Source organism: Lissotriton helveticus, assembly GCF_964261635.1.
Source record: "Lissotriton helveticus chromosome 1_1 unlocalized genomic scaffold, aLisHel1.1 SUPER_1_unloc_41, whole genome shotgun sequence".
Classification (NCBI taxonomy): Eukaryota; Metazoa; Chordata; class Amphibia; order Caudata; family Salamandridae; genus Lissotriton; species Lissotriton helveticus.
Window position 1 is genome coordinate 963087 of NW_027611683.1, and position 15484 is coordinate 978570.

The window sequence follows — 15484 nt, forward strand, 5'->3', positions numbered from 1 at the left end:
TTTTATTATCTTTACTAGCTGTACCCGGCCTCGCGTTGCTGTGGCTCAGTCTGGTTAAAGGGAAAAGAAAGAAAAGAGTAAGCACATGTTTCTAATATGTTTAATTTCACAATGCTTGTGGGTATACAATATTTTTGTTGTTCCATTGTCTGTGCAGATGTAGAGATTCTCTGGTTTGCTGAATCTAGAACACGCAACATATAATTGTCCCTGTGAGAAGCAATCCGTGTCCAGATCTAAACCGCACAATTCTAAAGATTGGCCCTGAGCTTTTTTTTTTAAACAAACTGTATTGAAAACCACAGTTTGTAGTACATGGATCATAGTAAGTACTCATGTTTTTTTGTTTTTGCTGCTTGTTATCCAGTTTTTACCGATATCAATTTGATACATATTTAAATCACATCACATCAGTTAATATAACAGAAACAATCAGTACAGATGGTAGCTTTTGGACGCATCCTTAATATATAACATGTAATAGAACCGCAGGTCGCGGTTGCATCGTGTTCTTTTAAATTATGTTGCAAACTGAACCAACTCCTCCCCCCTTCCTCCACCCACTTCACGGTCTGCCATCCTGACACCAACTGTCCATCCTAATACATGTAGACTATTGTCTCTATGCGTACCTTGTAGTTGTTGCGCATCAACCAAATCAATAGTCTGTTCGGGCTTTCGATTAAAAACACGTGCGTATGCGACACGCGCGTTTCCGAATCCAACGTTGTGTATATAACAACATGCGCGTATTCAAATCCAACATTGTGTCAAAATTTTAAGGCAATCAGTGAAGAACTTTTGGAGATTTAAGATTTTGAACAAACGAACACTTTACATTTTTATTTATATAGATAGATTTTACTTTTTTTGTCCTCTTTCTTATTTCTTTTTCTGTTTCTCTCTATTCCTGGCTTAGCTTTCATTCATTTCTTAATTTAAGAATGCTTAGCATCCTAAAATCCTTAAAAACACGCACATATTCGACACGTGCATATTCGAATCCAACATTATGTATATAAAAGCACACATGTTTTAGAATCCAACATTGTGTCAAAATTTCAGAGCAATCGGTGGAGAACTTTCGGAGATTTGAGATTTTGAACAAACGAACAGTTACATTTTTATTTATATAGATAGATTTTACTTTTTTTGTCCTCTTTCTTATTTCTTTTTCTGTTTCTCTCTATTCCTGGCTTAGCTTTCATTCATTTCTTAATTTAAGAATGCTTAGCATCCTAAAGCATTTTATTCATTCAAGCGGCATTTCTTCTTTCCTGTCATGGGGATGACTGCACAGATATCCTTACAAGAAGATCTTTTGAATTCTGCATGAACCTGTTTACTAATGGTCCTAGTTGAAGGTGTCATTTAGAAGTTAAATATATGTTTCTTATGTGAGGTACAGTGGGTATGTGTGAGAATGTGTGTGAGTGAGAGAGTGTGTGTGTGTCTATGTTATGTTATGTTATTTGTACTTGTAAAGCGCACTGCTACCCTAGGGTGTCCTGGCGCTGAGTACTGGTGACCTGGGGTGTATCAGCTGTTTAGTGGGAGAAGAATCATGTTTTCAAACCCCTGCGAAAAGAAAAAAGGTTTGGCGCATTTCTGAGATGGAACGGAAGTTCATTCCATGCTTTGGAGGCACAGTGGAGAAAACTTCTGCCTCCCCAGTTAGTTTTCTTAAAGGTGGATGTTTGGACTAATTTGGATCCGGAGGAACGCAGGAACATACCAGGTAAGTTTGGTTTTAAGAAACTCCGGACCAATCCCATTAACCGCCTTAAAGACGACACAAAGTGCCTTAAAGCGTGATCTAAGTGGAACTGGGAGCCAAAGCAGTTTCTTAAGTTCTCCTTTGACCGAAGCAAACCTACGAGTTCTCGTCAGCATTCTTGCTGCCGCGTTCTGGCCCAGTTGCAACTTGTTCATATGTTGTTTCTGAACATTAAGATAGAGGATGTTGCAATAGTCCAGACGGGACATAAGGAGTGCAGTGACAACCGTCTTTAGGTTGTCTGCCGATAGGAAGAACTTGATTTTTTTGCTGAAGTTACCTGATTCACTTGGTCCCCCATGGTGAGATTCTCATGTGGAGGACAAAGCCACCTTTTCTCACCGGCGTCATGCCTGGATGACTCTGTGGACATACAAAACACCGGGGCTCCAAGCATATTTTGGTCTGGGATATGGCTGGAAAACAAAAGAAGCCTTTTTAAAACATAGGTTGGGGATCCTACCTGCCATTCCATATCTACCACCGTGGCTGAGAACGAACTATGGGACTAGATGCCGGCTGTGCGGAATAGGAGTCGAAGACTTAGAACATTTACTATGCACTTGCTCGAGGCTGAACGAGGAGAGAGCAGCCCTGTTAAAAACAGCCTTTAACGAACTAAGTATCCGCTCACGCAGACAAGCAGTCCTTGCTTGTTTTGATCCTGGTCTTCCACCGCTAAATGGGAAGCTGGTGAAATTTCTGATACTAGCAGAACGGAAACTACCATGCCAGGCAATCGGCTAAAGAGGAAATTTCGGGTGTGACCAGCTGCTATGAACAATTTGCCACTCACGTTTATTGATTTTAGTAATGTTACTTTTTAACTAAAATGTCTTGCTTTTACATTTTCTCTTTTAATTCTACTTGTGGAGATTGTTTTAATGTATTTTTTGTAATGGTTTTAATTAACTTAAACAATAAAGTTACAACACACACTGGTCCCCCATGGTGAGTTTGTTATCCACCATGACTCCCAAATTCTTAGCTTTCCTAGAGAGTGTAGGGCGACCAGTCTGGGGTCTAGACCCAGGTATTATTGCCAGATCAGGTAGATGAACATAAGTTACTTACCTGTAAAATGTGGTTCTCCAGCATTGGTATCTTTGATAGATTCACATGCTTGAATCATTCCCAGTCGTCGAAGTGTGAGTCTCACGGTACATAGAATAGCAATATAGCAATAGCATAGCGGAATGCATAGCTGAAAGAGCAATAGGAAGTATTGTAACATAGAAGTTAATAGGAAAAAACTTGTCACTTTAATAACTTGTCCAAGTCATTAGATACGGTCCAGACTCCAGCCAATCAGGCCACAGTACCTTCTGGAACCTTCTCCTCAGAGGCTCAGGCTCTCAGATTTTCAAGCACAAGTGTAGCATAAGAGCCAAGGAGAAGAGGGGAGCCTCTGAGGGGAGGTGGGTGGGTCGCATGTGAATCTATGAAAGATATCAATACTGGAGAAGCACAGTTTTCAGGTAAGTAACTTATGTTCTTCTCCAGTATTGGGGTATCTTGCATAGAGTCACATGCTTGAATCAGAGTAGATAGCAGTAATTCGAGAACTGTGCATGGTAAACCATAAGTAAATCGTAAACAGAGTACGAGAGAATACATATATGTATATTACAGTATAGCAGTAACATGGGCACATCTGCAAAAGCAGAAATATATACATATATGCAATGTGTGCAGGAGGAGGTAAAAAACAGAGGCTCACCCTACTTAAAAAGATTACGTAGCACCGCTTGCCCCACAGCTGTGTCAGCATTGTTGGCAGCTTCCAGACAGTAGTGCTTGGTCGCAGCTCTGCAAATCTGATGAAGCAGAGCAGAGCACTAGAGCAGTAGAAGAGGAGACTGCTCTAGTAGAGTGCGCTTTAATCGTTACATGAAGTGTCTTGCCTGCTTGCTGATGGCAAAAGGAAATTGCACTAGATATCCAACATGCAATAGTCTGTTTAGCAACTGGAGGTTCTTTACGCATCCTACTTCGACTATAAAGAGCTGATCAGTTTTCTGGATACTGGTCGTTCTTTGCAAATATAATTTCAACCATCTCATCTAGAGAATGTTAAGTCTTTTCCGCTGGCGACTGTGGATTAGGAAGAAAAGTCTTTAAGATGACAGGCTCATTCAGGTGTAAATCAGATGGAATTTTAGGAATAAAGGCCGGATTAGTGCAGAGCACCACAGGGTATTTGGTGAATTGAAGAAAAGGTGGTTTGATAGTAAAAGCTTGTATCTCGCTGACTCGAAGTAAGAGCTAAAAGCAGTAATGTCTTCCAGGAGACAAATTTGTCAGTCAAACACTTTTATTTCGGTTAGAAACCATAAAAAGGCATATTACATACAGTGCTATTTATACATGGTTGTAAAAACGTTAAAAAGCATCATAGAATCGCCATACAGTACAAGAATAAAAATCTCGAAAATGCTATAACAAGTCCCATAAGTGCTGTATCAAGTTGCAGTATCAAAAGGGGGGCCTCCCCATTTTTTTGCAGACTTTTTCTGGGTAAAGCGGCACAGGTCACCTCAGGAGAGGACCATAAGTCCTCCCTACCTAACGCCTTGGAGAGGCACCGAATGTGCCTTAGCCAGGATATTTTCCCCGCGCCCCTACTAGCTAACAGGTCCCGTAGGTCCTCCCTATAGCTCTCCAATTCAGGGGTGGCCCAGAGTCGTCTCCAGAATAACAGTGGACGATTCAAGGCGATGTCCTGTATACGAACCAAACCCAGGTCCAACTTTAGAGGTATGAGGGGTAACCTCAGGATACGCCTCATAAAACTGTTCTCAGTAATGGAGAGGGGCACCGCACTTAGGTGTCCCCACAAGTCCGCACCATAAAGTGCGCCCCCTCTCGCCTGAGCTCTGTATACTTCAACGGGGGGTCCCACCTGTTTAAGAGGAGATTCATTAAAAACTTTTAAAATGCCACCCGTTGATTGGGCAAGCCTCAGGTTGACTTTAGCAATCTGCGGCCCCCAATCCATCCTATCAGTTAAGGTGACCCCCAGGTACTCAAAGATCGACACACGATCCAGAGCCAGGCCATCAAAATGCGGATGAGGTCAATTGGGGCGTTTCAGATTAAATACCATGTACTTGGTTTTGGTGAAATTGATTTCCAGGTTCCTCTCCTTGCAGAACCTGGCAAAGGCCTCCAATGTGCGCTGAATGTCCCCGATGATTTCGACAATAGAAGGGTATCATCGGCGAACATTAGTGCCGGTATTTTCCGTCCCGCTAGTATTGGTGAGTCTAGATTTTTTGCTCCCAAGAGAAAGGCGATCAAACCGTTGAGGAATAGGGAGAATAGCGTGGGTGCTAGGACGCACCCCTGCCTTACTCCGCGTTCCACCGGAAATGAGGTTGAAAGAGCGCCTTCCCTCCCGTACCTCACCCTAGCTTACGTGCCCTTGTGCATCCGTTTGAAGAGGTCACACAGATAGGCCGGCACTCCCATGTCCCTGTGGACCAGGTCAAATGCGGATCGGAGGTCCACAAATATTAAATACAGGCTACCCGCTCCCAAAGTGACCGTCCTCCAGTACACAAGTTGTAGCCTGAACAGCTGGTCGGTTGTAGAAACCCCTGCCCGAAACCCCGCCTGCAGGGAGGTTAGGATGTGGTTGTCGTCCATCCAACACTGCAACCTGGTTAGGAGGACTCGGGCGAAGAGTTTCTGGAGGACGTCAATCAGGCTTATGGGGCGGTAGTTGGCCGGGTCCAGGGGAGAAGCCTTCTTATGGATGGGTATGACTACAGCTCCCAACCAGCTCGAGGGGATAACCAAATCCTGCATGATGGCATTGAAGAAGGTACAGATATAAGGTGCCCACACCCCTTGTTCAGACCGATAAAGGTCCCCAGGGATCCTATCAAGGCCAGGTGCCTTACCCGGAATCAAACTCCTTATGGCCGCCTTGACTTTCAAGATCGTGCAGGGATAGCTGTCTGAGGCACCTCCCTCAACGCAGGTTGGGTCAGACAGACTATCTACTTCCGATGATTCCACTAGGGGACGCTCAGGGTCGAGGGAATAGAGGGGCTTGAAATGTGCAAGCCAAACCTCTTCACACAGGTTGGAAACAACTGCATGCGTCCCCGTGGCCGGCCCTCCCCGAACCAGGTTCCAAAAAGCCCTAAAGTCGTGGGCGTCTAGGGCTGCTTTAGTTTTCTCCCATCTGTCGACTTCCCACTCCGCTTTGGTGGCTTGGGTTATGCTAGTATAAATTTGACGTGCATTTCTAATCGACAACTGGGTTCCCAATTTCACCTCCTTTATGAGGGTTGCTTTTGCCTCCCTACATTTTTTGTGGTACCAATTCTCACTCTTATAGGGTCTCCCCCTACCGGGCTCGGGAGCTGTAAAGAGGTCAGCCAAGGAGGTGAAGAGCTCATTATGGATGGACTGGATGGCCGGGAGATACGAAAGCCCAGAATTCCCATTCCTCAGGTCACTGACCTCAACTAAGGCCCCTGCTACGTTGTTGTAGATTTCTGCCAACTTATCCAGTGCCTGAGCCACCCTCTCCCACCTGACCCGCCTGCCTCCCCCTGATAAGAGTAGATGCCGATTGGTGGAAGTCCCAGGTGCATCCTGGGTAGTCAGGTTCCCCAGGTGACTGAGTAACTCAGGTGACAGTAAGTTGTGGTCGCTGTCGATTCTTGGCAATACAGCGAACAATTTTAATTGGGCCCAGAATTCCACGTTGGTCAAAATATAATCTATTGTCGTGCTTTTCCCCAGTCGGTTATAAGTGCGTGCGCCTGGTATATCTGGCCTTAGGGAAAAAGCTATGAGCAAATTATTAATGGCAAGTGCCAACGGCGTCAGACGGTTTACTGGATACGTGGAGCTTTCAGGGATGTGCCACAACTCATCCTCCTTAGAAGTAACTGGGGGAATCCCCGAGAGAGGCTCAAAGTGGCAGTTGAAGTCTGCCCCATGATTTTATGGTGCGTGGGGGGAAAGGAAGAAAGGAGAGCCTCCAAGGCATCCAGAATAGATAGACCTTGTTGTCGGGGAAAGGGAGATGAATTTAAGATCAGCCCTACGAATGGGCTCAAATGGGGACTTCATGAGTTGTGCCAACACAATGTTCAGATGCCAAGGAGGAGCATCTGAAGGCGGGCGTCAAATTGGGGGGAACATCCGAAATAAGCCTTTGAAAAATTGTTGAATAATTCTTGAAGAATAAAGAGAATTGGAGCCATCCTGCCAGAATCTGTAGATTGCGGCCTGAAAAACTTCAGGGTAGAGTGAGCAAGGCCAGATTTTGCTCATTGTAAGAAAAAAGGCAGAAGCTGCTCTGGCATAGAGTGAACAGGGTGAACATTTGAAGCTTCGCACCAAAGACAACCGTTTCCACTTGAGTTTGTAGGTTTTGATAGTGGAGGGTGCTCTAGAGTTAGTGATGACCACCCTGCAGTCGGAAGAATAATCCAATCGGCAAACTCATAGTGTTCAGGCACCAGGCTGCCAATCGCAGAGAAGTTGGATCCAGATGGCAGATCAGGCCGTGGTTCATAGTAAGAAGATTCGAAATTGGGCGCAGCCAAATTGGATTGCACTCCGACAGGAGGAGGAGCTCTGTAAACCAGAACTGGCGAGGCCATCTGGGGGCTATGAGACGAATGCGGCAGGGTTCTATTGCATTTTCCAAAGTACCCTTGGGACAAAAGGAGTCAGTGGAAAAGCGTAAGTATACATTTTTGACCAGTTCATAAAAAATGCATTCCCGCACGATTCTGGGTGGGGAAGCCAACTTGCATAGAATGGGCATTTGCGCTTCAGGTTGGTCGCAAATAAATCCAGATTGGGGCGTCTGCAAAGCTGAAAGATGCAGTCCAGCGTCGGCTGATGAAGTTCCCACTCGTGGTTTGATGAGACCGACCTGCTCAGGGAGTCCGCTAGAAGGTTGGACACTCCCGGAACTTGGACTGCTGTTAAAGTGATCTGATGTTGAATCACCCTATCCCAAATTTGCTGAGCTTGTAGGGATATCATACACTCCACACTTTCTACCACTGACCTTACGTCATACTTTCCTCTAAGATCACCACTTTTGGGAACACCCTGCTACTTCACTTACTGCCCCTCTTTAATCTCTTTGCTAAACACTCTCACTTTAATTCTTTTTTTTTCACCTAGCCTGCATAGAACCCATTTCAATTTTAAAATCAGCCAATCCATCTTCCACACCATCTGACCTCTTCATGGGCATGAATGTTAAACACCTTTTTGGATACATTTCGCGGCTGAACCGCACTACTAAATCTCTCCAGCTTAACGAATATCTATTCACTGCTTCAAAACTGCTATTGTATTATCCCTTCTCAAAATCTTACTTGTGACGGTTTGTCACATGGCTCAGTTAGGCCCAGGGAGAAACGCTGCAGTTTTAACATGGACACGTTCGACAAAGTTGGCTTTTCTTTCACATGATGACTTTTGAAGCATTTGCATCTGTGAAAGTGAAGGATTAGTTTCCATGAAACTACTTTGCTTACGAATTCCACTTCGTAAGAACACTATCACTACACCTTGACCAACTCATAAGGTCTGAACATACATTGTGCAGATGGGACGGTTTGTTATTCGTCCATGAGGCGAAGCAGCTATCAATAGATCATGAACAAGGGCGGCCTGACTAAGGTCTCAGCCTGGAAACAAGAATGCTTTTTGCTATAAATAAACAAGCATATCTGGGTTGGGGCAGAGGAGCACTTGCTATCATTGCAAGGTCACTCCCTGCTAAAACCTCAACTCAGCTGCTTGCCAATCACTCTGCGAGGAGGGATGTCCAACCTGTGAGCAAGACGGGTGTCAGGAAGCCCCTGTAGTACACAATGGGCTAGAGGATAAGGAGTGCCATGCCATCTCTTCATATATTTCTCCCCTCCTATATTCACAAGTGGAGAGAGGGGAATCGGCAGGAGGCCCCTTTAAGCCGGTAATGAGGACAGACGTCACACGATACACGATTCAAGAAGGCGGGACGGAGAGCACGTCAGGTTGGTCAGTAGTTGGTCCAGCTACACGCAGCAAGGGAGCGCGAGGTGGAGAAACCAGACGGAGAAGACCTAACAGCCTTCCGAGAGAGAGAACCGGAGCCCAGGGGAGGTCACAGCTTGTCCGCGAACAGAACACCCGAACCCGGCGGAGGAGGAAAAGCCGAAGAAGGAGACCAGACATCAATGAAGGACGCATAGTCACTACGCCACGGGCCCGGAGGGACGTGGCACTTACAGCTGCATGGCATCTGAAGGGGTTTTGGAAAGGGGCTGAGTCAGAGAGGGACGGGAGGTGAGGTGGAGGGGTGAAAGGGACCCAGGGAAAAGGAAATAAGTGAGACAGAAAAGAAAGGCAAGAGCAGAAATCATTGGCTACTCTTTTTATTTTTTGTTACTCCAACCTCTACCCCCTCCCTTCACATGAATGCATAGATATTATTTATCCCTCACATCCCCCCTTGTCTAAATCATGAAGCAAAAACACTTACCTGAGTCTTTTCCTTCTGTCCGAGGGACGACGGCGGCCGAGGCTCACCTAAGGGACTGAAGTGAAAGACCCTGTGGGAAAGAAGTATAAAAAAGAGACAATCAATCATTGTGATTTCCTGTAATACTAATAAAAAGTGCATACCAAGAAATTATTCAATGCAGACAGCTCCTTCTTGACCGACTCTTTTAAATACTTGCTGTAGAATGTGGGCATAATTCCATTAGTCCGATAAAATGGAAAGCCTAATACAACAACTAATTTGTGGTCAAGAAAAATTGGAATGGGCCATTGAGAGACAGATGACGACGGCCCAAGCGGACAGGGAAATGTTCACGGCTTCGCTCACCCAGCAGGTTCAATGCATACATAAGGTTGCTGACGGTCAAACACCCTAAACCATCAGTCAACAGAGCCACCAAGGGGTACATGCAGGGCACCCCAACATATCCCTCTAGAAATATCAACCGGGAGAAAACCCGGATGCCTTCCTTACGAATTTCGAAAGGGCTGCCCAAGCTGTGGATGGCCGGAAGGGAAGTGGGCTTTCTTTTTAGCACCGCTATTGACAGGGGAGGCCCAGGCTGGGTACCAAGTGGCTAACCTCACAGGAAACACTCCTTAAAAGGACATTAAGACTGTCATATTGGACCATTTGGGAATGGATTCCTAAGCATATCGGTCAAGATTCAGAAAGGAACGAGGTAACCCTGGAGATACCCCAAAGACAATATTTTTAAAGTTAAAGGCGACTGCGGATAAATGGTTAAGACCCCAAGAGAACAGCAAGGAACACATATTGGTGGTCATTTATCTGGAGCAGTTTCTTGATGCCTTACCAACACCCACCTAGAGGTGGCTATGTCAACAGCCACATCTCTCTGTGGATCAAGCTGTGGAGATGGCAATGTCCTTTGCTCGGGCCCAACCAAAGACACTAGCTTTTGAACCTGATAGGTCCTCACGGTATGCCACAGGATGCATGCAAAATGAGAAGAAAACCGTCAGGCCACCCTAGGAGCCTCTGAAAGGCAAACCCTCTAGAGGGGATGACGCTCCGTTCCAGGGACCCAAATGCTACGAGTGTGGGGAGTGTGGGTATCTAGCCAGGACCTGTCCGCCAAAAAAGTCAACGGAAGAACCGATGGATGTCAGTTGTATACCCAAAACCATCGTATATACAGAAGAAATGGGTTCTGGCTTCTACGTAAGTCTTACACTCAATGGAAAAAATGTGACAGCCTTACTGGATTCGGGTTGTAGGCAGTCCGTCGTACAGAGCACACTGGTGAAAGACTTTCAGATCTGCCCGGAGCAGTGCTTAATTTGTAAAATATTAGGTGCAGGTGCTCACATTTTTTTAGGAGGCCACCCCCCCTGCCCCGCCCTTTCCTCAGTGGCCCCACCCACTTCATTTATTAGCTCCACCCACACCCATAAGCCTCAACACATCAGAGCCGCCTCCTCACCTCTTGAGTTCCGCAAGAAGCTGAAACCCTGGCTCTTAACATAAACACCTTGGGGGGCCTCACACCTACACACCTGTCCAAGCGCCTGGATACCCTCTTGAGTGATTAATACACTATGCAAATCAATATAACATAATATTATTATATGCGAACGAGGCTGCAGTGCGCCTGGTTCTGTGTATAACCGAAGGTTGAGTTGTGTGGGAAGATTGTTTGATGGATAAGTGACCGCCAACCTACCGCCAAGGAGTCTTCAGCGGTGATGGAGGCTGGCGTGGCTGCCAGGATGTAAACACAAAACCTGTTGTGTACCTTTCTTGAAACACACTAACAATTAGCAAATATTAAAGCCAAGATATTGCACCAATGCTTTTATTGATGAAATATTATTATTATTATTATTATTATTATTATGGAGATTTCTAAAGCGCCTGGTTACGCGCACCGGCGTGTCCCCGCGCTGTGGTGAGAGACAAGTGAACAGGACAGTAAGCCATTAATCTAGTGTAGAACAAAATAAATGGGTTTTAAGAGCTCTCCGGAACTTAGCCTCCGAAGGTTCCAGACGCAGTTCCATAGGGAGCCTGTTCCAGCTCTTAGCTGCAAGATGTCTAAAAGATCTGCCTCCCATTCGCGCTTTCTTAATTTTGGGAACAGCTAGTAAGCCAACACCGGTGGATCGAAGTACCCGACTAGGTTTGTACGGTGTGATGAGGCCCAGCAAGGGGGCGGGTGCCTTGCCCCCAATAATGCGATGACATATGCATAGCGCCTTAAAAGCAATCCTCTCCCTGACAGGAAGCCAGTGGAGAGCCTTCAAGGCGGCTTTGGAGGCTGCTCTTTTAGGGAGCCTCAGTACCAGCCGTGCTGCGGCATTCTATAACACCTGCAGGCGACTCAGACCTTTAACCGTGGTCCCCAGATAGAGAAGGTTGGCATAGTCTAGCCGTGAAGTCACCAGTGCGTGCACCAGCGTTCGTCTTGCACCAACCGGAAGCAAATCCAGAGTCTTCCGCAGGTTTTTGAGAACGCCAACACACGTCCCAACCACACGACCAATCTGGGGAGTGAATGAAAGGTCTGAGTCAAACATTACCCCAAGATTTTTAGCCTGCTGACAGGGTACAAGAGTGTTGTCTAGGCATGCCGGCCACCACGCCGATGACCACACAGACGGGTCGCCCCCCACCACGAGCACCTCAGTTTTGGCACCATTCTTATTAACTTCTATACTCAGTTTCTTAAAGATATTTTTTTTTAAGTGCTGAGTTGCGGTCTTAGTGATTACAAAAAGCTAGTGATTATGATTTTGTGTGTCAAGCCAGGTGTGAAGTCACGCCCAAGTGTTTATTTATTGAAATGGCCAGAATGTCAACTTAGGTTTTGCCTAATACGCACAAACTGTACTCCGTCCTTTTCACTTTCTTTTGCAAATGCATTGTGTATTTTTTTTATTTTTTTTTATTATATTTTATTTTCCAAATTATACACACTTTTACTTATACAATTCAACATGTCTGTATACAGTACTTACTCAAATTATACATACATACATACAATACATAATCAAAAGAAAATATTAACCTTTTATCGGTTTTAATAAAAACAACACCACGTATTTAGTAATTACTCATTCTTACTTTCCACTTGTTTACTGGATCCCATATTTTTAAACCCAAGGCCTTTTTCCTCTTGCCCTTCCGGGCATAAATATTCTTTTCCAAATTATATACTGATAATAAATTGGCTAGCCAAGATTGCATTCCCGGGGGATTCTTATCAAGCCATGCCCTGGCTATAGTTATCCTGTACACTGCCATAGCTACAAACAAAAAATTCCGTGGTGTTTCCTCCCCATATGCACCAACCCCTAAAAGTATCCAATATGGGGTGAGCACAATTTGTATTCCTAGTGATCTATGTAAAAACATCTCTATATCCCTCACTAATGTATGCAGTTGAGGGCAAGTGGCGAATATATGGACACTATCTGCCTCTAGGGAGTTACATCTAGGACAACAAATACCCGCAGTACCACCCCACTTTGCAATCCTTGCTGGCGTAAAATATAGAGAGAAAAGGGTTTTATAGTGTTGCGATTGCAAAGGGGATGAGCACAAAATTGTTCGTCCCAGTTCCAGAGATTCCTGAAACCAACCCTGGTCGCCACCCAGTTTCACAATCCACTTATTACTGTGTTTTTCCATATCATCATTCTTACTTTTTACAAGGATAGCATAAAAGGATCGTATTGTACAATCCCCTGACGTCTTTATTTTCTCTAAGATATCATTTCTGCTGAAGCCAGATGCTCCCCCCTGCTTTTTACCTAAAAAACTCCTAATTTGAAGATATTTAAAAAATGCCCTATTGCTTAAGCCGTATTTATATCTCATATCACTAAACTGCATCATTCCATCAGAATTAATAACATCACCGATCTGTGTGATCCCCCTTGACTCCCAGTCTGCCATTACTATATCTGAGAATACCTCTGGGGGAAACGATTTGTTTTTATACAACATAACAGATCTGTTGTATCTACCTAATTTATATTTTTTCAAAAAGGCACTCCAAATATTCACTGAAGCAGCTATTGTTTTAAATTTTGTCCTTTTAAAATATCCAAGATCAATGCTATTTAACAAATAATTTCCCCCTTCTTCCCCAAGTATTGTTGCATATACCTCTGTAGAGAAGCTAGATACCCTTCTATCAAGATTTGCCCCTCCAATTAAACCCTGCATATATTGTAAGGCTACAGCCATGTAATACAGTCTAAAATCTGGTGCTCCCCACCCTCCCTTCTCTCTCGGGAGGGAGATGAACCTATACGCCCTACGTGTCTTCCCTTGTGCCCATATAAATCTATTCATCAATGCCTCTAGTGCATTAAACCAATTTGTTTCAAACATTAATGGGATAGACCTAAAAAGAAAAAGAAACTTAGGGAGTATCAACATCTTAATTATATTAGTACATCCGACTAGTGACAAATGTAGATTGTTTAATCTGTCCAAGTCTACTTTTACCTGAGCCATTAAGGGATCCATGTTGTTCTTGATTATATTTCCTAGATTCGCAGAGATCGCAATTCCCAAATATACTGCAGAATCAACCACCCTCTCATCATTACAATCTACATACCTATTCTTTACAATTTGCGTTTTTACGGCGTTTAAACTATACCCCGATATCCAACCAAACTTTCTGGCTTCCAGCTCCACCTACCTAATAGCCCCTACCGGGTTGGGTGTCATAATGGCCACATCATCTGCATACGCCAGAGATTTTATCGATCCACCTTTCATCCGCATTGCCGGTATCTTTGGATTCTGTTCTAATCGTCGGAGAAAAGGATCCAGATATAGCGCAAATAATAAGGGGGAGGAGGGGCATCCCTGTCGGGTCCCCCTACTAATTTTAACCCAGTCTGAGTGCCCTCTGTCAACCCTGATCATAGCTTTTGGATCCATATAAAGAGTTTGTATAGCCTTTATAAACCCATCCCCTATGCCACTCCATTTCATGATAGCCCATAGATAGCTCCAGGAGACCCTATCGAATGCTTTTTCAGCATCTAGGAATAGTGCTGCCATAGGGTCTCCTGAAATACCTGCTGCATCGAACATAGTGATTACTTGCCTGACATGTTGCGTTGTACCCTTTCCTGGGATAAACCCATGCTGGAAGGGACTAACCAATCTCTCAATAACCCTTGACAATCTTTTAGCCAGTATTTTAGAAAACACCTTTACATCAGCATTCATTAAAGTGATGGGTCTATATGAACCTGGGGCCGTTGCAGGTTTACCCTTTTTGGCTATCACTGTGATGTCTGCAGCCCCCCACGAGTCAGGTATTGACTCCCCCTTCTGGGCCAGTATCATAATATTAAACATGTCAGCTGCTAATACCGTCTGAAATACTTTAAAGAATTCCAGTGGGATTAGGTCCGGGCCCGCTGCCTTCCCGGAGGGTAGACTCCCAAGGGCCATGAAAAATTCTTCCAATTGGAATGTGGCTTCTAATTCCTCTTTATCCTGTGTCTCAATTTCAGGGGGAGAGACACTCCTCAGATATCTCTCTATCTCTTCCTCACCTCCTATGTTGTCAGAGGAGTAAAGATCGGCGTAAAACTGTCTGAAAACTTCCCTTACCTGCCCAGCCTCTGTAAATGAATTACCCTGTGGGTCAACGATTTGCTTGACATCCGAGTTTGCTGCCCTTTGTCTACTCCGTGCCGCTAGGATGTGCCCCAACCTTTCGCTAAACTCGTATGCCTTCTCCCTTTGAGTCAGATACCACCTTTTTAGCCATTCCTTCCAAGGCTTCTGCTCTTGTTACAGCAATCCTAAGCAGTAACTGGTCGAGTGGGGAGTTCTGCACTATAGCAGCTGCTAAGTCTGCTTCAAGTTTTAAAAGATTTTGTCGAGTTTCCTCAGCTCTTAGTTTCTCTTTTTTTATTAAATAACACGAAGCTCAGTGTCTCCCCCCTTACCCCTGCTTTAAATGAGTCCCAAACAACTCCAGAGGGTGCTGTCCCTCTATTTATGTCCCAAAAGTCCTTTATCCATGTGTTCATATAATCCCGATATGCCTGGCCTTGTAATAATGCCCGTTCAAAGGTCCATGAAACCTCTCTTTTTAGACTCTGGCCTAGCATAAGTGTTACTACCAGTGGACTATGGTCTGAGACTAGTCGTGGATGTTTCTCAATTTTTGA

General features: G+C 44.7%; 1 long non-coding RNA gene across 1 annotated transcript in view; it reads right to left on the reverse strand.

Moving 5' to 3' along the window:
• Positions 1-15484, reverse strand: part of LOC144806051 (uncharacterized) — a 46664-nt gene that overhangs the window by 7386 nt on the left and 23794 nt on the right. Inside the window, exon 3 of the long non-coding RNA XR_013605671.1 lies at positions 9291-9360. This is a non-coding gene — a long non-coding RNA (uncharacterized LOC144806051). The remainder of the gene's footprint in view (positions 1-9290; positions 9361-15484) is intronic.